General features: G+C 43.5%; 1 long non-coding RNA gene across 3 annotated transcripts in view; it reads right to left on the reverse strand.

Annotated features, from left to right (window-relative positions):
* LOC133214132 (uncharacterized) overlaps positions 1–27,957 on the reverse strand; it is a 129,788-nt gene that overhangs the window by 4,677 nt on the left and 97,154 nt on the right. Inside the window, exon 5 of one of the 3 annotated variants that reach the window (XR_009726004.1) lies at positions 10,668–10,753. The exons of the other annotated variants lie outside the window; for them this stretch is intronic. This is a non-coding gene — a long non-coding RNA (uncharacterized LOC133214132). The remainder of the gene's footprint in view (positions 1–10,667; positions 10,754–27,957) is intronic. 3 annotated transcript variants of the gene reach the window in all.

Genomic DNA, 27,957 nt, shown 5'->3' on the forward strand with positions numbered 1-27,957 from the left:
CTTTCAGATAACATGTAACCAACCAGGGACAGAGTGAAAGAACCAGGGAAGTCCTTGATCCCACTGCCCTCGATTAATCTGCTTCCTCATGACTCCTAAGCAATGACAAGGACCACAAAGTGCTGACAAGGGCAGGCCAGAGAGCCAGGGAACATCTATTCACTACTTTTTCATCATTAATTTAGAATATATCCTATCCAGTAGCATTCAGATAACATCCTTACAGCCAAATGCAGGCTTTCTGAGTTGGTACTGAATCACTAAAACCCACAGTGATGCAATGTACCTATAAGCACTTTTATAGATTTAAAAGAAATGGTAAAAAACACTACAAAAATAGGAATTTCATCTGCCTTTTCCATTAGTAGATAGTAGGGTACCACAGTCACTAGTGATTTGTGAGTGGTTATTTGGATACACTTTGCATCTACAATGCCTGAAAATGGCACAGCCTTGGAGAAGAGAGACTGCACAGGCATTTGTTTGCTTTGCAATCATCCTCTTGGGTTTCTGATGTTGTTTTATAATGAGCAGAGACTGCAAAACAGCATCTCTGAAAACCATCTGGGCTTCAGAAATGTGGACTCCTCTCCAAAGAACAGCCTGGATTTGTCACTCTCTATCTGTGCCCATGTAGCTCTAAAATTATACAGTGTTTAGGTGAAAAGAACAATTGGAAACCCCCAAATATTGAAGCTGTTTCCTGATGTTTTCTCCATTTCCCCTGCTTCTCCTGTAACACCTGCTCGTGACCTCAGAGTGCAAGTATTTCCCAGGTGGGACACCTGAAGTGTAAAGCTCTTCATGTCTTCAGGCAGCAGAGACCTCGATGCTCAGAAGGCCTTGCACGAGTGTGAAAACATTCTTCACAACATTCATGCAAAAGAAATTATTCTTTCTGTAACACAGAAGGAAAGAAGAAATCCTGCTGGGACAGTGTGTGTGTGTCAGGAGCCTTCCTGGTCTCTGTCTTATCCATGGCTACTGAAGAGGGGCTCTTCATCAGGGATTAGAGCGATAGGACAAGGGGTGATGGGTTCAAACTGAAATAGGGGAAGCTCAGGTTAGCTGTAAGGCAGAAGCTCTTCCTTGTGAGGGTGCTGAGGCGCTGGCACAGGGTGCCCAGAGAAGCTGTGGCTGCCCCATCCCTGGCAGTGTTGAAGGCCAGGTTGGACACAGGGGCTTGGAGCAAGCTGCTCTAGTGGAAGGGGTCCCTGCCCATGGCAGGGGGTTGGAACTGGGTGATCTTAAGGTCCTTTCCAACCCAAACCATTCTATGATTATATGACTACTCTTAAACTCTCTCTTTTCCATTAGTTCTCTTGGGTGTGTTGACTTCCTTGTAACAAAATCTATAACCAACTGATGTTATTAGGAACGATGCCTTATTTTGAATAGAACAGCATAGAACAGGCTTTCCAAAAACTAAAAAGCAAAGCAAGTTTGCTTCTCCAAACTTGGGCTCTAAATGGCAGCTGGCCATGTAGAGGTAGAAGCCTGAAGTGAACCACTATAATCAGAACCAGAGGATCACCTTCCATACTGTGTACCCAACAGCAATACAATTCTCTTAAGAGTATTAATGTATTTTAGATAAAAACTACTGTTGTGTGAGTCATACAAAGAGAAGTATATTCCAACAAAGAGAAGTATATTCCAATTGAAGTACTGCTGCTTTCAACCTGGGCTTTCAAAAAGCACATTTATGATGCTCTCAAAGCAAAAGACATGTTTTGTATCTCACAGCTCTTTATCAGCAATGCACAGCTCCATCTGCATCACCAGTGCAGGTGATCGCTGCTAGCACAGTGGAAAAAAACAGCTAGGAAACCTGGCTTGGAGCTGATGGGGAAACTGTGGCACCTAAAGTGTCCTAAAGGAGAGGTAAATAGGTTTTCCAGATGGTAAGAGTGGAAAACGTGCAAATAAAGCAAGCTGACAAATTCACATTATCTCAGAAATAACCAATCTTCCCATTTAATAGTAAGACTTGGAAATATTCCTAACCTGCCTTGGGATTGAATACTGCAGTCTCTGACTATCACAGGCTTGTGCCTAATGGAAAGGATGCTTGTGTCTGAACTTTCTCAGGGCTGACTTTTGCTTTTCCTGGCCTTTATCTGAGCAGAGTGCAGATCAGAGAGGCCTAGGATTCCCACACGACACACAGGGAGCCACAGGATACACTGCTCCTCCCTCATTCCCACTTCCTCCCTTCAAGGTCTACCCTATAACCGACAGAGCTGTAGCGTCACAGGCTGGATAACTCCTTCTCACAACAGGCAAAGAAGAGATCACTGTTAGCCTCGTAAGCTATCTTCTTATCTTGAAACCTTGTGCCACAAAGGCAGATAGGGAGTGGACTGTGGGATCTGTGTGCTTATTTGACCATCACCTGAAAAACCACATGCAGGAAAGCCCCATACCCTAGTACAGCAGTTATCTGTTCACCCATGACAGATACCTTCCTTCAGCTGTGACCCTCAGCATCTTGATTTTCTGTCAGCTTTAAACCCCAGCTCATTAGAAGAGTCCCTACTCCTTGTGATTCTTGACTCTCACAGTTTCTAATTAGCCTTCATAGTAGTCTATTACCCAAATGAATTGTGATACTCCACTTGGTATGTTACATGAAAACACCCAACATTCCCATTTCTCCTTAGCATCATTTACCTCACACTAAGGTTGTCCTGAGGGTAGTACATTTTAACTGCGCAGTTTAGTCATTCAAATGAAGGAAGGTGAAAGCAAACAAAGCCAGGTTGAATATTAACTCCAACTTTCCTTTCCAAAGTTGTTCCTCTGATTAGGAGCCTTAATTGGGAAGATCTGTTCCCAAAGCTGTACTTCCTGAAGGTCTGTACACCAGATAGGCCCATGGGAACTGCCCACACAGCTTGGCACAGCCCACATTCATGTGGCAGTGGTGACAAGGGCAATTCTCCAGTCCACACTGCAGATCTCTGCTCTCTCTTCTGGCTGCAGCAGCTGTGGAGTCATTCAAGCAGAACACACCAAGAGGTAAGAGATGCACAAAGATGATCCCTAAGTTTAGAGGAAGTTAATTCCAGAGGGAAACTAAACTATGAAGTGTAGGATGATGAGGGTTGGCTTTCACTGCAGGAGATGAGTGAACGGGTTGTTTCTTCCAACTAGCGTAGGTTTCTGAATGTCATGGACCCCCCAGGTCCACATCTGTTCAGTAGCACAGTAGTTCACTAAAAACTCCAATATGTAACAGGTCATCTGTGGAACTGCTGAGTTATCAATGCTGGAAAACTGACAGCAGCCTTGAGTGTTACCTGGTTTGGACCAAAAGTCACTTCTGTCTCTTTTTGTGAGCTCAGCTTGAAGGCCCGAGATTGACACACTGCTGATCTTCCTGGAAATAGAGCACCAACAGCTTGTAGAGGGTGGTTCCCTTCAGCAACCATAATTTGAGCAACAAACCATAACTATTGTTTCCTCCACCTTCATCCAGTGCAGCAGAAATAGTGCTCTTAATTTGAGATTCACAAGTTTAAGATCAACAAGTAAAATTTTAATCTCTTTGTTCATTTTACTGCATTATAACAACTCATTCAAGTTGCATCACGGATGCAACCAAGGTACATTACAACTACTATCTGTAGTAGTTACTAGACTGTGCAGTCTTACAACCCCTGTACCTAATTTCAACAACATCAGGAAGCCTTTACTGGCCACTACCTGCAGCCTCTCCTAGGGACTGCAGCACATCAGCACAGCCAAACCAGTCAGACCAAACCTGGACTCCTGTCCCTGGCAGTGGCACAGAGCAGATGCCAATGGGAAAGGATAATGATCATAGAATCCCAGACTGGTTTGGGTTGGAAGGGACCTTAAAGCTCCTCCAGCTCCAACCCCTGCCACAGGCAGGGACACCTTCCACTGGAGCAGCTTGCTCCAAGCCCCTATGTCCAACCTGGCCTTGAGCACTGCCAGGGATGGGGCAGCCACAGCTTCTCTGGGCACCCTGTGCCAGTGTCTCATGATGTGGTAAAGACATTGTGCAGTCTGTGGTTCTGGCACTGTTCTGTTCACAGTCACTAACTGTATCCACCAACTCTCTCTTTCCCTGGGTCTTTGTCTCTGTGCTCACTGTGCCTTGCAGCACTTTTTAAAGGTTTATTTTTCTTGTCTTCTCACTCTATCACTCTCCTTGAAGTGCCCTCTCTGTCTCCTCTTTTACTACCAGCGCATTACTACTTCCTGCCCATCTCTTTTCTGCCACACTGAGCCAGGTCAGGTAACCTGGCTCTAATAACACATCTGAGTGGAAAACATGTCTTTAAAATATAAAATCCTGTTATAACCAGAGTCACCGGTCCACACTGATGATCCAAATGGCACTAAAATACATATTATATTAGATTTTCTTCTTGCTGCTATTATCATTAGAATATTCACAATACTTAGATTCACAGGACTAAATCAATCTCATCCCTGTGTGCAGTGTTTCATGCATGTAGGTACCTGTATTTCTGCATACAAGAGGCATTTCTGCCTGCAAAACAAGGTTATCTGAACAGTTCAGCATCAGGTGCACATCCAAAACATCCCTTCAGGTGCAATAACACACTCAAAAGCTTGCTTAAACAGCACCAAAATGTTAACAGTCTTTTGTGAAATTCTATGGTAATGTATGTTTGCAATGGGGCAGGTTTTTTCTCATACCCACCACCAATCATCTGTCGAATAACTGCTTTAGGAAAGCAAACCAGCAGGATGCAAAAGCATTACTGTTTAACAATCAACATTAAATTCAGATAGGGATAAAAATACTTTAAACTGTGACTTTTATTCATTATTAACCACACATGACTTTCCTATGGCTGCTGTCCTTGCCCACAGAAAGAGAGGATTCAGAGAATCAGTTATGTCTTCATCCTATAGATCCCAAAGAGTTCTTACAATAGTTCTTACGTATCCCAAAGAGTTCTTCTATAGTTCTGAAATCAAACTTGCCCATTTTAGTGCCCACCAGGCTTCTATCAGCACTCAGCATCGTACAGGAAAGATCCTCAAAGCAATACTTCTCTAATTTCAGGACTGAAATATCTAGATGTAGATTAGATTCTGTGGCATGGTTAATAACCGCTTTAACAAAAGCTTCCCCTGATCCATTAGGCTTGCTGTCAGCTACTCCTCTGGCAGCAGACAAAGGGTTAATGTCAAAATGCATCTCCTGATACCCCGATTGCCTTTCCTCATCCATTGTTTCCAAACTTCTTTTGAATGGCCAGAAATTTTCTGCCTGGATAAGCTCCCAACAGAAAACAGGGGCAAACAGAAGAAGGAGGCAGAGAAAAACTGCATTGGCAGCATAGAAAGAAGACCCGGTTCTAAAATCACAGAGTTACAGCACAGCATTTACTGTGCAAGTAATGTAATTACAAAGTGCAAATTTCACCCTCTTGAAGCAACGTTAAAGATAGCACCATTCTGTGCAATACCCCGAATCTGGCAAGGTTAGGGTATTTGGGTGACTTAATACTCAGAATGGAAAAGAAATGAGCCCAACTCTTTGGAAAGCTGTGACAAAAAGGCTTTTAAAAATAACAAACCCCTCTTTTCATAGCACTCTGTGTCTCAGCTTCCCTTTACACTGAAATCTGATGCTGGAAGTAGTATTTGTCACTAATGCGTAAGAGCTTCTCATTTCAATCTTCTGTTTTGATCACTCGTAGCATTCTCATCTTACTATTGGTAGTAAAAATATATTCTTACACAAACCAAGAGCAGTGCATTTCAGTTATGCTTATCTATCGATTCAGTTACACTTGAATTGATCTCAAATTGTTTCAAGCAACTGTTCAGCACCCAAAACACCACATGAACCACAGAAACCAGATCAATAGATTTCAAGTGAAATAATTGTTTTCCTTTGTAAGACCCCATTACTTCTTGAATGCAGAAGTGTTTGATTGACCTCCAGGAAAGCAGCAGATGTGAATAAGCCAACCACCTCAGGCCTTATCATTTAAAGTCAGGCCTTGAAAATTACAGGGAAGTACACTGAACGTGCTTGGGTTGCTGTGGGAAAAGCACAGCTGGAAAAGCTGCAAACCTGCATTTTGCTCTGATAACATGAGAATATATACATGGTAAACCCAGACTTTCAGAGTTAGTCACTCCTGAACACACAGAAAGATATTTTATTAGCTAAGAAATGAATTCAAGGATTCGTGACTGACTGGTTTTATTTTCCCAGTATTAGGGTTAGTGAGGTGTTTGTCTTGTTCTGTGAGATTTCACACAGCTGTGCCACTCAGCTCACTTTGCACAGTGTCTTACTGCATAATGTTGAGGCTTTGTGAGTGCAGTCACTTCCAGATTGCCATATTCAGACCTACAAGGAAAGAGGCATAAACCAGCGCAGCAGCTGAGGAAATTAGGGTGACCCCATTAATTCTACTGTGCAGATTTATTCCAGATAAGCAATTTATTGGGGTGCCAAAAGTGAGATCTTAAGTGGTGCTGCTAAACAGGGGGAGATGGGCTCTTCTAGGGGCTCAGGATAGGTTTAGACAGGGCGCTGACCTCCGTGCAACACAGGCAGCCCATGGAGATGAAATGATAATGGTATCCCCAGGCTGCCAAATCTTCCTCTGTGTGGACAGTGCTGCTCCCTTTACCTTTCTTTCCTACCTTTCTCTGTCCTTCCTACCTGGAACATGCCCTTTTGCACAGAAGAAAGTGTCCAGGGACCATCATCTTTGTCTGCAGCCATGGGCAGGAACAAGTGCCTGCAGAAAACTGAGGGAGGGTGTGACTGGAATGTGTTGGAGTGAGTGGTATCTGTGGATGTGGGTTGGTGGTACAGGACCGAGCAGCTGGACAGAGGGTTAGGACATCCTGTGACGGTGATTATGGGAAGGCCTTGCTAGAAGTCACAAACTTGATGGGCTTGACCTGTCAATCTCAGCCCAGTATATGCACACTCCGTTAGATAGACTTAAACGGCACACAGCAAGAGCAGAGTTACTGCTTAGGTAATGCAAACATGGGTGTTCCCCCAGCAGGCATCAACAGCAAACAACAAAAACCATATGTGAGCCTACTTACAAATTGTAGTTTTAATACCCAATTCTATTTGTAGGTAATTTCTACCCTCAGCTGATTCTTTCCCCCACAAAAGAAGTAGGAACTGGGAGTACAGTGATGTGGTTGTGGTCTTGGGACGAGCTGCTGTCCCTAGCACCAGTCCTGCTGGAATGGGAAATTCTAATTGCTTTTCATTAGACTGCAAATAAACTAAATACATTCTAGCTTAGGTTATTTTTGTTAGGGAGCCTTGGTTAGCTCCTTGCACATATTAGACCTGATCTGAGCTTTACTCTTTTATGAGCGCCATAAACTGCAAACACCTTGTCATAAACATTTGCAAAGGTCAAAGCAATTGCAACAATTTTGCTAAAGAGATAAATGGTCAAATAAAACATCGAATTGTTAATTCCCAGGTGACAAAAAGCTGCAGGAGTCAGATCAATAAGAAGACACACAGAACGGATTCTGGGATAAAGGGCGGGTCAACCTTGAAGTGTTAATAACTTGCTCCTATTATTTTGCTCTGGCACATCATGTGTTCTAGCAGGTAACATTGCTGTTAATAGCAAATTAATGTCCACAGGTACACAGGAGGAAAAATGGGAGTCTGTTGAGACAAAAAGTTTGGAAAGGATTTAGTTCTATTAACACAAGGAAAAACAGTAACAGGCGATAAAAGACAGGAAAGCGCAGTTTTATTGTCATTTCTAAGCTAATGTGTTAGTCAGTTCTCTTTCTCTCTGCAAATATTCTCTTTCCATCCTTGTTCTTAATGCCTGGGCTTTATTAAACAGTCGCTGTCAAAACCATACAGCCTTACGTGAGTTAAGAGAATTGTAAGTATATTAGATGACAGCTGAGTATGTCGAAGCAGATGCTCAGCTGGTTTGTACTGCCAGAGCTGTTGGTATGGAACTGGGGTGATTTGTATTGGCCTAAAGTCTGCCCCCCAGAATACATTAGTGTTTGTGGAAGGGCAGTATGGAAATTAGCATCCTTGGCAGATATGTTTGTCTAAAAGAGAGAACCTTTCTTAAGTACGTAAAAGGGCAACCATAACGTTCAGCATTTCTCTCTGCTGAAAACAGCTACTTCAGCAGTAACTCCTCCTTTTATTGGGGAATTCATGCCTTTCTGGCCATACTGACCATTCAACTCAATAAAACGCAGCTTTGGAATTGCAAACTTAGAATTGACGCTCAAGATTGACTACATTTGCATAAAAGGTCTCTCAGGTCAAAACAGGGGATATGGAAAAGGGACTTAGAGAATCATTAGAAGGCGCTGTCTGTTCTCTCTAGTCCACCCCATTCAATATGGTTTTATTGAATACCGTATCTTTTATTGTAGTCCAACTATTGAGTTAGTTGGGCTACAATAAAAGTCAGATAAAACACACTTTGTTATGAAAACTACACTCACCCAGTTTCATGGCTGTCTTTAGATGAGATGACTAATGGCTCTCTCAAATTGTTAAAGTTTCCTTTCCAGCTTATTCACAAGATTCCAACAGGAGCATGGAAGTGTCAAGAATGTTGCTTGAAACTGTGCACTGAGTGACTGCAGTCTAGGAACTGGCTCTTAGTTACCAGTGCGGTGTCCCTGCTTCAGTGTGAGGTGTCCCTGCCCATGGCAGGGGGGTTGGAACTGGATGATCTTAAGGTCCTTTCCAAACCTGACTATTCTATGATTCTATAATGGGCTCCTATTTTAAGTTTATTTTGAGACAAATATTAAGGGGAATTTCAGGCTGTTGAAAGGAAACAGCTGAAGAAGCCACTTCTCAAAACTGTTGCAGCTTTAGACCCTTCCAGAAAGATGACAGGTTTAAAAGTTATATACAAAGGAAATGACCTCACTGTTATTTAATTAAAGATGTTTTTGAGTAAAAGAGACTTTATAAAGAGGACTGTAGTGACAGGACAAAGGGAAAATGGTTTAAAATTAAAAAGGGGAAGTTCAGGTTAGATCTTAGGCAGAAGCTCTTCCCTGTGAGGGTGCTGAAGCGCTGGCACAGGGTGCCCAGAGAAGCTGTGGCTGCCCCATCCCTGGCAGTGTTCAAGGCCAGGCTGGACACAGGGGCTTGGAGCAAGCTGCTCCAGTGGAAGGTGTCCCTGCCCATGGCAGGGATGGGAACTGAATGAGCTTGAAGGTCCCTTCCAACCCAAACCAGTCGGGGATCCTATGGTTCTATGAGTAAGCAATTCATGGAAGTCAAGGCAGGAAAAATGTCAAAATCTATCAGAAGTCAGTAACTCCTGATACGCAGTGAAAAATACCTACCAGTATCCATGGGAAGGAACTGAGATACTCCAAATGCCCCAAAGCATTTTGCAGTGGTATAAAATACAGACAGCAATGGCTGCATCAATCCCACTGGACACGTGAAGGCAAATGAACATTTGAAAGGTCAGTAATTTTACTTCTGCCAAATTGGATGCCAGTAATTTGCATAAGTCTGAAAGCCAAATATCAGGGTAAATTCCCCCACTCATATGTAAATGTAATCACCTCTAACAGCAATCTCAGGGCATCTGGCATGAGAAATGCAGAGAGAGTGCCTAATCCCATAAAGCACGAGAGACTAAGGGATACACAGAAGATGCTACATGACAGACACCTATTTAATGTGCTATAAATGCCATGAAAATATACTTTACTCTGAGAGGAAATTTTAAGGTTCTATTAGCTACTTAGTAAATGAAGATAAAACTCTCCTTTTCTAGTGCACTTCAGAAATACCTGTTAGACTGCATAAATCCCATTTTAATGGTTAAACAAAAACTGACTCCGTTTCCAAGCCTTAAAACAGAAAGACACATTAGACAGTTTTTCCAGAGAAGGTATTTTCACTTTCTGTCTTCTGAAACCATCACTTGATATATATACAGCACGAGGCCTCCTGGCTCACTCAATTAATGGCAGTTATGCCACTAAAATTAATGGCTAAAGGATCAGGACACGGTTAGGTTTTCCTAGAGTATTTAAAATTTAAAGAGACTTCCACAATTCTAATCTAATAGCAATAAATAATAACCGCTAAGTGGGTCTGTCCAACATGGGGAAGGAGATCTGGCAACAGGAATGTAATTCAAGCTAATGCTACAACAGTATTGCTTGTGTAATCAACGGACATCCTCTGAAGACGCATGAAGAGCACAAAGGGACATGAAGTGACATCCTGCCCTGCAGCAGCTCCTCAGGGGGTTAGAGGCATTTCAGCAGAAATCCCACTGCTTTCCAGCCCCATTCTGCAACTCAGGCTCCAGGATGCTGCCCTGATCCATAATTTTTCCATTGCCATCATTTCTTTCACCATCCTTTCTTATGAAAATGGGAAAAAAAGACTGAAGGAAAACAATACACTGGAATCTGCAGTGCAAACCCCACTGCTCTCCAAGGGAACACCACACATGCAGTGACTATTGTGTGGACCTTCCTCTGTTCACAACCACTGGGAAATGAGAAGACTCAACACTGACAGGCTCAGGGTTGGCAGGATGTGAGACCTGCCCAGTAACGCTCCCCTCCACACACAGGCACCCTTCACTGCCTTTTGCACCCCAGGGTAGAGGAGAGAATGTAAAGTTCAAACCTACCTTTGCTTTTGCGTTGCTGTTACTGTAAAACGCCCACGTCATGGGCCTGGATTTCAGGCTGATGTGAAGATCATGTGCTGTCAGGCCTACAGAGAAAGAAAGAAGGGTTTCTTTAGGTCACCTTAACTGAAAAGGAGATTTAAGAACAGGGCACTGTTGAAGAAAGACTCTATTAGGGTGAGAGTCTGAAGGTTTCACTATAGTTTCACCCCCCTAGTTACAAGACAGATCTGTATAGCTGTTATTAAAGGGTTCTGTTTCATGTCTCCCTTCTAATTTTGATAATTTGATTACACTTTATGACACTGAAAACATATAAATGGGGTACTTCTACTCCAGATCCACCCTAGCATCTCTACACAGTACTACCATTTTGATGCAGTTTGCTTTGTTTTCCTATTTGTCTTTCATTAGAAATGATGTGCTTTAACCTTGTATTTGTAGGCTGACTCAGCCTCCATCAAACCAAACCTGACTGTGTCAGACCAGTCACTGAGGCAGTAAGTTTGTAAGAGGTTATGGAGCCACGGCAGTATAGAAAGTTTTCTCTGGTAACAAAGGAGAGAATAAGCTGGTTTTATGATCACATCTATTTGCTAATTTCAAGTCAGTTCAGACCTGACGTTAGTAGCAGCAGTATTTGTATCACCTGAGACATGGAATACAAACGGTCTGTGTTTTGTCTGTCACCCTTTTCACCCACACAAGCCACTGTTTTAAATATCTATTTTAAATCAACGCCTCTTTGCCCTGCTAAGAGAGGCAAATGAAGAGCACTTCACACACAGCATCTATAATCCTGATGGAATACAAATGTTAGCTGATTAAAGTTAATGCCACTTCTTAAATAACCATGAAATACAACATACCCCTGAGTGATTGCTGCACCAGTTTAAATGCTCCAAAATGCTAACACCAGTTTTTAGGAATGGAATAATACGCTCACAGAGTGTAGTAGCTTACCCACAAGAGCTCCCCTCTCTCACAATGGAGCCTGGCATGCTGAAGTGTAACTAATTCTCATGCAGTTCTATTAATTACAATCAAAAGAACGTGATTTAACCTTGTAACTGTGGCCTTTTGAAGAAGAGAGAGGCAACTGCTGTGAAAGTGCACATCTTGTGCTCTCCCAGCTTTTCCTGTTCCATTAAAAAGCCCGTGGATCTCCCCTGGGACACAGCACAAACCAGCAGGAGTATGCAAAGACCAGGTGCTGCGGCTTATTGCAGCTGCAGTGCACGTGGAGGGGGGGAAGCTATTGCTGGTGCTCACCACCCCTGAAAGAGCCAGTACCTGGAGATGTTCCATTTCCCCCCAGCAGCACCTCTTTAAAGCAGAGCTGGTCAGATGTAAGTCACTCACAGTTAAATTACTAGCAAGGCTCTTTCTGGAGAGACGTGGCCTGAAGCCCGTTTGTGATCAGACAGAATCCAGCCCATAGTACATCACAGCAACAGTGTTCAGGGCAAACAGAAGTACATAAATGTAAATGTTGCTCAGCAAGTGACCACAGAGAACAAGAAGCCAGAGCATCACGCTCTGTGATAGTACCACAGCTACAACACAATGGGAAACACACACTTCACACTGCACCACTTGTGAACAGTACAGGGGAATGGTGAGATAACAACTACAAGTATAATTAAAACCGTCAGCTTTGACTGCACAGTGGTGGGCACATGTTGTTCACTGCCTGTATCATGTTCGCTCTTCCTCTCACTTTCCTTTTCCCTTCTTTTCCCCTTTCTCCTTTTCTTTCTTTTGTGCTCTGCCTCCTTATGCTGAAGCCCCTCAGGAAAGGGGCTTTCTCAGTATCAGGGACAAAGGGGTTCAGATCTGGTTTGTCCTTGTGCAATACCATAGCAAACATGCAAGGTGGATGACAGTAACTGCTGTAAGGAATCTGTAAAAATATGTACTTAACATACAACCATAACAGCCCCCCTGATGTTGGACAAGTCATGACATCCGCACGTGCTTTTGTTCAAATTGTATGGAACAGATGCATGGAACCCCAGCCTGGTTTGTGTTGGAAGGGACATAAAAGCTCATCCAGTCCCAATCCCTGCCACAGGCAGGGACCCCTTCCACTGGAGCAGCTTGCTCCAAGCCCCTGTGTCCAACCTGGCCTTGAGCACTGTCAGGGATGGGGCAGCCACAGCTTCTCTGGGCACCCTGTGCCAGCGCCTCAGCACCCTCACAGGGAAGAGCTTCTGCCTAAGAGCTCAGCTCAGTCTCCCCTCGGGCAGGTTCAAGCCATTCCCCTTGGCCTGTCCCTACAGGCCCTTGTCCCAAGCCCCTCTCCAGCTTTCCTGCAGCCCCTTTAGGCACTGGAGCTGCTCTCAGGTCTCCCCTTCAGGAGCCTTCTCTTCTCCAGGCTGCCCCAGCCCAGCTCTCTCAGCCTGGCTCCAGAGCAGAGCTGCTCCAGCCCTCGCAGCATCTCCATGGCCTCCTCTGCACTCACTCCAACAGCTCCAGGTCCCTCTTGTGCTGCTGCCCCAGAGCTGGACCAGGGCTGCAGGGAGGGGGGTGTCTCACCAGAGCACAGTAGAGGGGAGAATCTGCTGACCATGCTATAACAGTTGGCATACAAAGACAACCATATCCACAGGTACAACTCCCCACATAAGCCATTAGAGTCACTAGATCTGCCACAACAGTCCGTTGTAGACCACCTGCTTGTGCTAAAAGGGTACCTTTTAATAACCCTTATCAGAAAAAAAGGCAAAGTGAACATCCGAGTTCTGAATCACCTCCCTGCCTCTGCCACCAGCCCGAGAGCTTCCTGGTGTATTAAGCAAATTGCATGAGTATAAAAGTGCAACGAGACCAGAATTAAGAGCTCATTAAAATTGAACTGCTGACCTTTTAAAATGGCAATATAGAATTGCTGCGCCTACAGAAACTGTAAGGGGGCAATAAAATTGCATTAGAACATTTTCAGTCTATGCTCACAGTTAACCACGGATGTCTTCTGCTAAATAAAAGCAAACTGAAATAATGGGATGCCACTCAGTAGAGGCAGAAAAACATGATATAGTTAAAGGAGACTTAGGCACGTTGTTTCAGATATGTAAGGGTTTCTGCCTTCAGACACTGAACAAAACCTCATGCACAATTATACAGCCTCTTTCTAGGGCTGGTTACAATCATGTGATGTGAAAACCAAGCACTCCTGACACAAATGTCCAGCTGGAGTCACAAAGGCAGCTTCTTGGAGGCAAAACACCTCCAACAGTTTATAAAGTAGTGGGAGAAAAGACAGGAAAGCCACTAAGCATCCTCATTAGGAACTGCTGTGACATGCTAGGTTGTTACTGGTATGGAGCTAATAGAGCTGACACTGCAGTGTCTAGTACAAGGTGATTTAGGGGAGACTGAGCTGAGCTCTTAGGCAGAAGCTCTTCCCTGTGAGGGTGCTGAGGCGCTGGCACAGGGTGCCCAGAGAAGCTGTGGCTGCCCCATCCCTGGCAGTGCTCAAGGCCAGGTTGGACACAGGGGCTTGGAGCAAGCTGCTCCAGTGGAAGGGGTCCCTGTCTGTGGCAGGGGTTGGAGCTGGGTGAACTTTAAGGTCCCTTCCAACGCAAACCATTCCATGACTCTGCCCTCAGTTCCATGGCTACCTTAAAAGGCACAGGCTGGTGGACAACCAGCTCAAAAATCAACACCATGAACCTGGTTTCCACTCCTTTCTCCTAAGTATTAGCAACCTCTGTGGTTCTTAAGAGTCTAACTGTAAAGCATCAGTTTGGGCAGGCAGGAGGTGTGGGTACCTGGCTGCATCAGACATGGCAACCACACTTGCAGAGCCACACAGGTAACTGCAGATGCATCTCATATGGCCCTCTGCACTGGAAATCCAGAACACTCCTTTTGTTATATTCTTATTTCCATGTGTGCACGTATGTCTGTAATAGCCACTCTGCCTTGATGAATTATCAATAACACTTTAAAGAGAAACACTCACTCGTGTCTAAAGTTCCAGCAAACTTTGCCCAGGTGCCAATTTAGGGCTGAATATAAACTAATGAGACATAAAAATGTCCCCTTGGCAGTTCTTTTATACTGCAGCGGGAGGGGGGCAATTCTTGTCTGCCAGCTCCTCTTGTTAAATGTCCATCAGTGGGAAGTTTGGAATATCCTTTAAGTGTGTTTCTTTGGGGAAGCAGCTGAAACCTCTGAACTGTGCATCACATCAACCCCCTTTGCTAATACCACCGTTCATGGAACTTAGTTTTTCCAATTCATCTTTTCAGTTTGGGGTTTCAGCTGTTTTCCCCTACTTCCCGAGGCAAGTTATATACCTGTTGTTAAAATCTTTAGGAACACAGAATCATTTGCTCTCTGCCCAATGCCCACCGAGTTTGTTGCAAACAGCAGGATTTCTTTAATGCTTCTTATTGAATTTCCCAACTTTCTCATTTAAGTGTAGAAAAGCAACTCCTATTCCGCACCCCCTCTTAGCAGATTGTAGTAAAAGAGGAGAGAGGGGAGGAAAAAAAAACCCCTCACTAAAGCTCTGACAGATGGTACCCAGCGTTTGACTCATGCTGGGCTCAGCAGGACCTATAGTTTAGAAGGTTAGAACTGTCAAAAAGACTCTGCTTATCAAGTGAATAACAAAGTGGGGACTGCCAGGCTGTTTCCTATAGAAAACTTGTGTTTTCCTTGTAATTCCCAGCTATCTTCCTGGTGCTTCCGAAACTTCTGAGGAGCAGATGCATGCTTTTCTATGTAAGAAACAACTTGGAAGCTGACATCCCGGGAGCAGCCGGCGGCACAGTAGGCCTCACTTTAAGAAGTTGTGCCCCCGTGCTAAGTGTCAGCGCCGCGGTTTGGGGACCTCAGAGGGGATTTGAGAGCAAGGAGAGAACTCTTCCTTCCCATTCACCTTCTTTTGCAGGCGGGGAACAATCACTCCTTAATTCTTCTCTTAGATTACTGCCCCAGCCTGAGGCTGGCTTTAGCCAAGTGTAAACTGTGAGCAAAGGCAGAAAGGTCTGAGCTTCAAGCAGGCTTTCCTTTTGAAGTCATTCCCATCAGTCAGCGTCTGTCCCAGTGCAGAAGTACCTAAAGTGACCGCAGACGCTAGCGAGCAGACTGAAAGCACTGCTGAAGTCTGGAGCAATGCAAATAAACAGTTAACAGCTTGTGCCCATGGTATCTGGTAAGTATGGACTTCTCAATTCGGGGGTGGGGGGAGCTTGCTGGTAGCTGTAGTGTTACTGTGGATATGTGACAGGCACTGTTATTAATCACTGCTCTAGCACTGCAAATATTCGTACTGTTTCCGAAAGTAACATCAATTCAGTTGTTAAACAAGGACATTGTTTTAATCAGCAACTGGTACCCAGTTAGCAGCTGCTCTTCAACAGTTAGAATTAATGAGAGAGTAATTATACAGCAAAATGCAACCAGCACTCAAGGCTCTGTCATTGCCTCGTTTGCTTTTTATTCTCAGCTATGAAAAATGAAGCAACTGAGCTGAGATTTGAACTTTACAGAACATAATTAATTCAATGTGGATTCACTGCTGTGCCTGGAATCAAAGCTGGGTTAGAAAAGACTTGAAACTAGTTTGGGACTGAACGGGGAAGGGGTTGAAATCAATCCTGGGTTACAGTGAAACGGAGTCACAGGCATGCAGAACAGTGTGGCTACACACAGGGTATTGGTTTGGGTTACGCTGCTGCCAGATAACCTGCAGCAGAACAAATGCATGGTCAAAGATTCTCTCGTATTTACTTATTAATTGATATCACATTGATCTTAAGGTAAAGCCATAACTAATGTGATGCTCAGAGCCTTTTGTACGTGGCAGTCTGTGTTTCAGAATGTTCCTACCTAGTGTGTGTATTAAAACCTTGCTTTGAGCAAGGGAACGAACAATCAGGTTAATTCTTTCAATGGTCACTGTGCTTATTTATTTAAGGCTCCCCTCCAAATAACAAAGAGGGAGGGGGGAATACAGTAAGCTTTTCTCTATTCTTTCTTTTGTTGTTGCTTTTCTCCCTACCTTACCTTGCCTCCGATCAGTCCCCATTCCCCAATTCAAATGTCTGCTAACGAATCGTGCAGAGATCATGACAAGAAATATATCTGTCCAAAAATGCTTGATTAAGATTTTAAGCAGCTCAGTCACGAGCTCAAGTGAAGGAATATTAAGCAATTTATTTGTGAAATGTATGTAAAAAATGAGCAAAGTTCTCATCCATCACTCCAGGGATGTTCCCTTGCAGAGCTGCAATTCCCATCCCCTTATTCAGAACAAACCCAATGACCTACGCAGACATCTCAGGGAACAAGGAATTGTCCTTCTGTCTCCTGGGCTCCATGCAGCCAGGTAGTGAGATTCCCACAGCTCCCTGCAATGTCTCCTCCAGGAGCTGACTGAAAAGCCCCTGGGCTGCATCAAACTGCTTTGTGCTCTGCATAAGGAGCTCTAGTGCAGGAGCTGGTTTTCTGCCCCTTCCCCTCCCTTAGCAGGTGCCAGAGAAGGACTTTGCCAGTGAGTTAGCACTTACAGAAGGGACACTTTGTTCACATCTGTGGTTACTTACTAGACTGACCTTTGAAGCAGCTCTGCTCTGGAGCCAGGCTGAGAGAGCTGGGCTGGGGCAGCCTGGAGAAGAGAAGGCTCCTGAAGGGGAGACCTTAGAGCAGCTCCAGTGCCTAAAGGGGCTGCAGGAAAGCTGGAGAGGGGCTTGGGACAAGGGCCTGTAGGGACAGGCCAAGGGGAATGGCTTGAACCTGCCAGAACAGGGGAGACTGAGCTGAGCTCTTAGGCAGAAGCTCTTCCCTGTGAGGGTGCTGAGGCGCTGGCACAGGGTGCCCAGAGAAGCTGTGGCTGCCCCATCCCTGGCAGTGTTTAAGGCCAGGTTGGACACAGGGGCTTGGAGCAAGCTGCTCCCGTGGAAGGGGTCCCTGCCTGTGGCAGGGGTTGGAGCTGGACGAGCTTTAAGGTCCCTTTCAACACAAACCAGGCTGGGATTCTGTGACACTTCCTGCGTTGGTGATGAGTGATTGCTGCTGTCCACCACAAAGACTGAGCAAGCCATATAAAGACTAATGCCTGTAGCAAAAATATGATGTGCAACAGAGAAAAGACAAGCAAAAACACTTTCATGGACAGATACAGGAGGGAACCTGCATTAAGTCTACAAATAAAACAACAGTTAGTAACCAAGTCACACTAGCTTCTTTATACAGGAATGCCCAAATTCCTCTGGAAAAAAAAATCAATTCCAAACTGAAAAATCAGTGTTCTAATAAAGAGCCACAAACACCATAAGCCTCAGAAAATGCATAGTCTTACTCACACTTGTATTTCAGTAAATGATGTGCTGGTTTCAGCTAAATTACTTATTTACTCTCTTCTGCTGAAATGATGCAGTCAGCAGCAGCCTCACTGCTCCGTATCTGTTGTAAATCTTTGGGTACAGCTCAGCTGTGAGCAGCAGGAACTTTGTCCTCACTCTCTCCACATCTGCCTGGGACACAGCTAAAGCCCAGGGGTATCCAAGCTGCAAGCGAGGTATGTGCTTTGGAACAAAGGGAGCAGATGGGCTGGCCTAGGAACACCTAACACTGCTGCACCTTTGAGGAAACTGTATCTGTGAAAGGGGGCATTAAATACATTCCATGCAGGCCCTCAATTCTTTCATTGTTCTCCAGATCCCCAAAAGTAAACCCCAGAATTAATCACTAACCACAATCCTGAGGGCTTGAACCTGCCCAAGGGTTGAGAGTTAATGCCATTTGAATCAGGACAGTTCCTTGTACAAGCTTGCGATGCTTTGTTTTGTGCCTATTTTAGATCACACTGCTCAAAACAGGTTGTCTGCTTCGTTAAGGCACCTTTGTTACAGCAACTTCCCACTGGCAACGCAACAGAAGCATTTCAGAATGTCTCAAAAAGAGGATAGAGGCAGATTTAACACTCTTTCCAAGAGAGGAATAAGAGCCTCTTATGCCCAGCTTCCCAGCAAGTCATTTAAACACTATTTATATTTATCCCTTACCCACAGTAAACATGTAAATAGCTCCTATACATGTTATCAAGCAGACAGGAGAGGGAGCTCTCTCTTCATCCCACCCGATCACGAACAGATTTTGCTGAAGTGATTAAAATCCATCCCCATTTTTATCCTATGTCACATGTTACTTGTCACTCCTGTCCTGGAACTTTCTCCTCTTAACAAACAGCTCTGTAACACAAAACATTCCTGTGTCCCGCAGAACAGGGCTTGGGATGGATGCAGGAAGTACATTTTTAAGGCACTTTTAATTTTGGTATAGGAAAAAATGAGGATGTAATTGTTATTTACAACATTCTGCTTCCCTCCATACAGATACAAATGCATACTCTGCATGTATGTGTGCATTGTAAATATACTACTTATATATGCTTATACCAGAAGTATACTATTACACTTTCCAACTTAAAATACTAAGTTATTTTTCCTTATCACCATCCTTTACATGTTCACAGATAATTTTGTATTTATCCTGAAATCCATCAGACCAACCTAAGAAATCTGATAGGTCCAAGTGTATTTTTAAGATCAATCAATCTGAATCAATCTGAAATACCAAACTCAAAAGAAATAGATACAGAGAAACAAACCCCAGCTAAAACAAAGGCAAAAGAAAGTCACAGCAACCTTAATATCTGCCTATTCTCACTGTGTTTATTGGAAATCCTTTTTACATGGTCTTAATTCACACCCTGGCAACAAAACTTTGCCAGCAGAAATGCTTGTATCAGCATCTGGATATAATGGTAAAAATCAAACTGTGGGTTACATCTGCCTCGCAAAGGCTTTCTAATCAGATTTACTTAATCCATTTGAAAGAAAAAAACCCTGGTTTTGTCCCCCAATTTGTTGCAACATCTGAAAGTTCACGAGGTTACGACCCCTCTTTAAGACAGCATCTTCCACCACCTGCAAAGAGCCCAGGAAAGCAGTCTGAAACAATAAAACACGTGCTAGTTAAGCGTTGCCAGGGAAACAGTTCTGCTTCAGCACGGGGAGGGGTCAGCCCCACGGTGGCTTTGTCTAAAGAAGACATGGCCCAGCTGTTACTAAAGGACCATTGTTGTAGATCATTGGGAAATAACAGTCCAGGCACCAGCTCTGCCCTATGGAAGCTTCTGTTTTCCTCACTGCCAGAGGTCCAGCTCAGTCAAATGAAGGAGGAACAGGCATTTAACAACCTAAACTGAAATGTAGTAACAGTAAAGATACTACAGACAACCCATCAATAGCAAGTCATTGTTAAATGCATACAAACCCATTCTTTCCCACTTTCAAGGTGGTGATTTTACTATAATGCATCACTCTCAAGTCACTAGGTGGCAAACACTAACTATCCCATCAGAAACCTTCAGAACCTGAAGATTAAGTTATTCTTTGTGCTTACAAATGAATCAGCATACAAAGCCAGTTCTGGCTTCCTTACATCAAAGGGGTAGGAAGGGATGCAGCAACAGATTGGTCTCCCAGTTCATTCTGGTTTCTTTCAGGGATGAACAATACTTGATTTCATTGTCTCAAAACACAGCATCACCATCTTCAGTCCAAACTCTCATTTCCCTTTAAAATGGAATTTGGCTGACTACACTCAGTTTTTAGAATAGACTCAATACAGGGGTGTTGTGCAGGTTCTGTCAGTTGGGTTTTATGCTCCATAACCTCAATTTCTTTCTACACAAGCTCATTTCTCTGATACTGAAGATGTGGTGAGGGGGAAATGTGTTTCTCTGTGTTCACTCCCACTTCCCCAGTGCTTCGCTGGCATCATCAAAAATGACAAGAATTACTTGTTCTCTAAAAAGAACCTTTTCAACCCCTCCTGATAATCTGCTTAGCAAGGCCACAAGCTGGTTTGCCTTTGTACTGTAAAAGCAGTCGCTGTGAGTCACCTCTTACAGAGGCTTTTTTTGCATGGATTTTTCAAGGATAGGGTACAAAACAGCCTTTCACTTCTAAAACACAAAGGAGAAATAAATAGCACTCTTTAGGCTCCTCCTAAAGCACACTGAAGATTTGCCACAACTAAAGACACCAAAGATCTGCTCCTCGTCCTTCAAATTCTTTGGATCACTTCGCATTGGCAAAACCACGTCTCTTCAAATGAAAGCTCCACAGCAGAACTGAGTAAATTCATCTGAGGTTTTTTTACAGCTGCTCACAAAAGGAGCATTAAAGTAGGTTAAAGAAGGGCTTTTGGTCTTCTTTATTTCTTGTGCTTACTGTCTGGAATTAGCATAAGTGTTAGTGTACAGTCCAGGATTAATCTCCTCTCATTTGTTTGTGTTCTTTTCATTTTCTTAACCACCCGCTCAGTACAAGTCTATTCATAATCTGGGCCTCAAAGAATGCCCGATTTACATGGAAAAATGCACAACAAGACATAACAAGTGGGAGAGTCAGAAATGAGGCGAGAATTACATCGGCTGAAGGGGAGAGGTTTGTACCAAAGAGCCTGCACAGGGCTGCAGCAATCAAAGGGGTGGTGGTGACTGGAGGAGACTAAAACTTGTCTCTTTCTTGCTGACACCAACAACTACATAAAAGAAGGACAGAGAGAAGTGTTCACAGAAGAGGAATTGCTGCCATTTGATCACCAACAGATTGAATGTTGAGAAGGAAAGGGGAAAGTTACAGTTGCTGTAATAGAGACCAAGAAAAAAGTCATAGAGGCAGGGGCAAAAAGTTCACAGAAAGTTAAGAGGAGAGGTGGTGTCCTCTGGTTCAGCCACACCAAGTCCCAGGTGATTCAGGCTGCCAAAAAAATAACCTTTGGAAGATAGGGATCCACACAGACTGGGAATGCAGTGTCAGGACCAGACCATGTTTCAATTATTATCAATAGAGTCATCTAGTCTTGAAAACTAAGGAGTTACATATGGTCTTTCCACAACAGAGCCTCCTTCAACACCTTACTGGAAATCCAGTGTAAAATATCCCATGGACCAGTAGAAAGAAAAGATTTCTCTCTCTTCTTCAACCTGGATAAAAGTCGCAGACTGGGAAATCTCTGCAGGCAAATGTGATGTCTTTATAGCAATCTCACAATTACCTGTAGAGATTCTACAATCTGGCATCTTCGTGCACAGTAATTATAAAGTTTGCACTTCATGCTCTGCACCTCTGCTGAGTTGAGCTGATTTCAGTCCAAATTGCCTCAATGGCATGGAGCTGACTGCAAGCTATTTTCTTAATACTTTTCATGAGCCAAAAGTTGAAACCAAAAGCATAAAAGCCACATAAATTAACCCACTGGACACTGGAAAACTACTGCTAACATCTGTATACTAAAGGACAAAGTTGTTATAGGTTCTACTTCCACTATAGGGGGTTAATATTCCAGTAGTAGGCTACATCTACTGTTAACTGAGCCTGAATTACAACTGGGTTTTCATGGGTTAGTTCGTGCACTGCTGGATGGGTCCAGATTCTTAAAAATGAAGATGCTTTGAAGAGCTGTTGGGTTGATGAACGTTCTGAAATCCAGCTTTGGACACAGCAACAGCAAGAATAAGTCATTTTGAAAGGAACAGCTCTGTTTCAGATAAGGGAATACTAATGCAGGCCTTCATGAATGGAAAAAGGGTTTTTTCCTCACTTAAAATGTTCCTAGAACTATCTGATATTTGGGAAGCTTTAGCTCATCTTACTTGAATGATATTCCACAGATTCATAGTTGGACAAGTATTTATGATGGCTCAGGAAAGCAACAACTCTTGAATGTTCTTGAATCATCCTGCTCAGAAATGCATCCCCAAAAGCTTATGTGTGGACAGAAATATTCCTATGCCACACATACACATGGCTTTATTGTTATCACTGCTTTCAGAAAGGTGATGGCACCATGAGCTACACAGTGGAGCTGCAGAAAGGTTGTGCAGGTTTAGGAAGACAATACAGATGATGCAAATTAAGCTCACAGAAAGCTGACTCCACATGTCCTGTTGGTGCTCCAGAGTTAACATAACACTGAACTGAATGGGCCCAGCTCACTTCCCAGTGACTGTACCAGCATTTGTGTCAGCTTACTCCAGAAGATAGACCTCTGGAAAATTCACTCCACCTGAACAAAGCATATAAAAGCTGGATAGCAGGACAACTTGGCCTGAAAGGACATTGATGGTGATGCTGAGCTGTTTATGCAAGAAGAAAGCAGGATTGCAGTCTTTATCTGGGTTGCAAGTTAGATAAAAAGACTTTGATCTTCTTCATTGATACTATGCTAGAGGACTGCTAGACAACACTTATGACTTTGAAGACCCATCATATCCACCTACAATCCTGCTGAGAAGTCAAATGCCTACCTGGGCTATAGGGATGTCACTTAGGTTTAACTTCAGCTACTGTGGACTTAGGGAAAGCCGAAGTGCCTCTTCCTCTGATCTTGCCAGTGGAAAGAGAAGCAGAGAGGATGTTGGTGTTTTCGGTGCAGCTCACTATTCCAGCAGGAGGGCACATAAAGCAAATACTACTTAGGCAGAACAGTCAAGAGCAAGACATGGAGGCAGGAAAAAGATGTGGCTGGAGCTCTCACTGTAAATGTGGGATTCTCACACATTGTATTACTTCCCCATGGTACCCCTACTCTGTTCTCCCTGTTTACAGGAGCTGCACAGTCTCCCCAACAGCCTGGCTATGTGACTCTCCAGTTCCCAGCACTTCCCAACAAACCACTATTCTTCCAGGAGAATCACCACCTTTAGTCTAGATTGGAATGTACATAAAGACTGAAATCAAGGTATGAGTCTAATCTATTCTTCTCAAGCAAGTGTTAACTGACAAATGATGAGGGCAAGCATGTGCAGCTACCATGATTACAGCTGATAACTGTGCATGCAGCTACAATTGGCATGTCAGCATCTGCAAATAAAACCTGTGCTGTTATCCCAGAACAACTCTGAACAATGGCAAAGCCCCATTCATTTCAATAACATGACTGTTTCAACATAAGCCTTAAATATCAGTGCTGGGACTGGAGGCAGAATTGCAATTGGAACTGACGCATTTTCCCCACTCAGACCCTTATAAATTATCCTTACTTTTATTATGTTGTCTACTATGTCTTCACAGACTCTTTTAATAAGCCATAAAATGTGTTGGGCAATAAAAACATCAGTTATCTTGTATGATTCTTAAAAAAATTATCTGACTATTCCACACTAGCATTTTAAATCCATCTTCAGTTGTTCAGTCAGCCCAAGCCCTGCAGAGATATCAATACAGTGCAATCTATATCCAAAAATGCTGTTGATGAATAACATGCAGCCTCCCATCCATTCAGATTCAGAAAGAAATGCATCAAAGAGGAGCTACGCTGACAAATCCAGCCCTGATTCCAAGAACTGACTCAAATGGACGCTACCATCACTTTGGGCTAATCTAAAGTTTTAATCCCCTGATTCTTTTCATACCATTTATTTTGTTACTGTTCTGATTAAGAGGCTTTTGGGGTTCATCTGGCATTTTTAAGTTGCTGACATCATCCTAAATACTTCTCATCTTGTTGTGCTGCCAGCAGTACCTGTGCTTTCACACCTCTAGCCTCAGAATGCTGCCATTGTAGCAACTGAAATATCACACGTGCAAGTTTTCCTGCAGGTTTCCAGATCTCATCATAAAACTGGAGTAATAATGCCAATAATGCATATTTATTGTTTTCTGGATAAAATCTGGGTGAAACCAAACCAGGCTTTCACATTAGATTCTTCTGCTCTGGACTCCTCCCAGAGCCTTTCACCCTCACTCTAATCACCTCTTTCCATCTACCTGTTTATTAGCTAATATCTTTAAGCAAGACAAAGATTTGTCAGCCAGCACTAAAGCTATGGAGCTGTTTTGAGCCCATCGTGATGAAAGAGTGGAAAATGAAATGGAGCATATTTAAAAATCCCTTTTTACAAAAAAGAAAGAAAATTCTTAAAGACTTGCCACCAGTAAGGGTAATGGATGAACTGGTAACACAGCTCTTCTGAAGCAGCACCCAGTCAACATCGTGATGACCAACACCAAGTCCCAGGGATCAATTTTCCTGTAGAGTGCCCATGTTTCAATACTGACTATTGTTTTACTATCAGCACCACACAGAACGGGATCTCCACTTCCTATTTATCCAACTCTAATTTAAGCAAAACCTTCCTTGTATCTGGACTTCTCATTAGACATTTTCACTGCAAGTTGCAACACAAAAACTATTGAAGCCTGGTCATGCGATCTTTGAGTTGTAAGTTCTAAAGTCTTTTAGACACTCTTACACTCATTTCACAACCTTATGACATCCACGTATGAAGAGAAGAAAAAGCTATGTCAAAAGATCATCAAGGTTGAAGAATCAAACAGTTAAAGATTAGGAAGTGCCCGAGTGACAGTTGCCTGTGTGAGATAACTCTGTCCCCTCTGTGCCTTTGCACTGTGAGATAGATTTTAAATGACAGGATTACATGTGCTAGAGCAAGATAAATGCTATTTGACCATAACGTTTTTGTGCACCATAGAAAAGTGAGAGGACCACAGTCTTTTAGGAACTTGGAACACTTTCTCCCTCATAGAGAAACTAGGATGCAGAAAATGGATGTTTAAGCTTGGAAAGACATCTAACCTCTGCAGGTACCTTCTGTATGTAACATTAATCTATATTTACACCATGTTGTAGTAATGCTTGCCTAAATTCCTACCTAGAAGTGGTCTCCTCCTGTTCCTTTGGATCTTTTCCTTACATGAAAGTTCTATAAATACACACTTGAAAGCCTTAACGGTTCACACTGAATCATGATCTAACAGCAACCCTCCATCCACTGCTCTTTGACTATGATTTCAGTGCCATGTCAAAATTGTCTCTGCATGACAGTGAGCACTGCACACAGGGATGCAAGGAGAGGAGCTACAAGGATTTACTCGCATGGTTTTAACTCTTCTATCATCAATGGAAAACAGTTTAATTACTACAGGAGAAACACAAAGAAATCAGCATTCTCAGTAGTGCTGTGTTTAGTCGCCTGCTATACAGGAAACAACAACAGAGATACACCTTCTGGCTCCTGTGCTTCTCCTTTAGCCACAAGTTTTCCTCCACTTCCACAGATCTACCACAGATGAGGAAGTTTGCTCAGGCCTGTATTCATCTGGAACTTTGTTTGGGACTTTCTGTATCACCTGATGCCTTCTTTTGTCCAGCAAATACTGTTGAACTGGCTGAGCAAACATAATCAGACCTCCTGCTAAGCTGCCCCAGGTTTGTTCCAGTGGAAGCTGTTTTCTCTGAGGATTTCTGAGTTGCTCCCCTGCCAGCATGCTCCGAGCCTGCACAATGCACAGAGAAAAAGCAACACAGCTTTACACCACTGATGGTACAGGCTGTATGCTGGGGGCCTCAAGGTAAGGAAAAAAGCTCAAGCTTGCAAAAGCATCTGATCCAATTACATACCCTGCTGCTTGCCAGAGGGCTTGTGCAGGGGAAAGATTCCTTCAGGACTTGCCTGTGGCCATGGAGTCTGCCCTCCATCAGCCAGAGGATGCTATCACTGCAGAGGAGCAACCCCATGGAGCAGATGTGGTATGGACATGGTGTCTGCTGCTGCTTCACCCGCTCTGCAGCCCTCCTCAGTGCACTGCAGCCCCAGGGATGGGCTGGGATAGGGTGACCCTCATTGTCTTTATGATACCACGAGCAGAATATTGTCCACAGGGCCTGCAGGGAGAAAAGCAGTTCACTCTCCTTGCTAGCATGTTCTGCTGGTGAAAACAAACTGGGATGAAATATGAAGTGAATGATCTTGTTTATCATGTTCTGCAGGTAATCAGTTCTAGGAAACGACCTTATATGTGACTTCATCGTTCAGAAAACTTTCCTACAGCTATTTCCAGAACACTCTCTCCATATCTACTTCTAATTTCATCAAATGTCTCCAGTACATCTAATGTCTTTGATTCTTGCCTGCTCTCCTGCACAGTTCCAGCATTTTATTTCTAAACATAGGAGATTTACTGACAGAGCTCCATAAGGAACAAACACAGGAGCACGGTTTGGTCATAGTTCTCTGCTCAGATGGGCTCCCCTGGTTTGAAAGCACTGGTGAGCAGAGTTACAGGAGCACGGAAGGAGGTAAGTGCAAGGAGCTGGAGAAACATGCACAGCATTTTTCCATGCTTTACGTAAATGCTTTTTGCTCACAAGTTAGAATCCCCTTGAATTTCTATTTTATTATATTCCCCATTATGTACAAGAAAAGCCAAATAAGCAGAGGCTCAACCAGAAGGAACAAGCCTGCTTTATCAGTTTACACACAGATTGGGGCATGCCAAAGATCACCAAATAAACTAGTTCTCAGTTCAACAAATGGAGTTGCTTAATAATACTTCTCTCAGAGAAGATGCACGGAGACCCTAAACGTTTTAATGACAGATCTTCACAGTGCCAGGTGTTGTCTGTGGAATTATGCCATTTTTTCCTGTGTAGGACATTCAGGGAAGGAGCTTAGCTGACATGAATCCACTTGCAGGCCTAACCTGGACGGCTGTGAATTGGCTTAATCTCAGCTGGCAACTGTGAGCAGTTCGTAACTCTCTCACAGTTGTACCTGGGATTATGCTAAACACAGCAATTTCTTTGCTCTAATGGATTAGCAGACCTGTGTGGCACCTAAATCACACAACCAAGAGATACTGTTGCACTACACAAAACCCAAACACACCATGCACACAAGATGATCCTCATGGTTTACTCAAACCATTAAGCACACTGAGCTCCAGACCTTGCTTTGGTAACTCCTACCCTCCCCACTTCACCGCTGCAGCACAGTATCTGTGTTAACTGGGTTAACAATTTTGTCTAGCATCCCATCTCATTTCAACCCCAGTGAACACGTTACTGGTAAAAATACCTTCTGAAAACACTGCTCTAGCACCAACCTGTGCGGCAGGCGATGGCTCTTCAGTGTCTAATCCTTCACATCTTTTCCAGATAAACAAAGTTCTGTGCCCAGACTGCACCTCATCCCTGTCTTGTCACAGGTTCAAAGATCCATGTTCTACCATAAACACCATCTACACTGAATGTTCCATTACCCAAAACAACTGCAATCAGTTTTCCCCACATTTATGATCTTGGTAATGTCCCAGCTCAAACCAGTTAGGATCCTTGTGACTTTTTAAAGCTGAAGTTCACATGCTGGAGAGGAACAGATGACTACCTCCCATCTCAAGAAACACTGCTATCATATCTATGCCTGTATGTATGATACCAAGCATTAGTGTGATGTGTG

Source organism: Neopsephotus bourkii, unplaced genomic scaffold, assembly GCF_033783945.1.
Source record: "Neopsephotus bourkii isolate Nb327-2 ecotype Australia unplaced genomic scaffold, CSIRO-AGI_Nbou_v1 NB_873, whole genome shotgun sequence".
NCBI lineage: Eukaryota > Metazoa > Chordata > Aves > Psittaciformes > Psittacidae > Neopsephotus > Neopsephotus bourkii.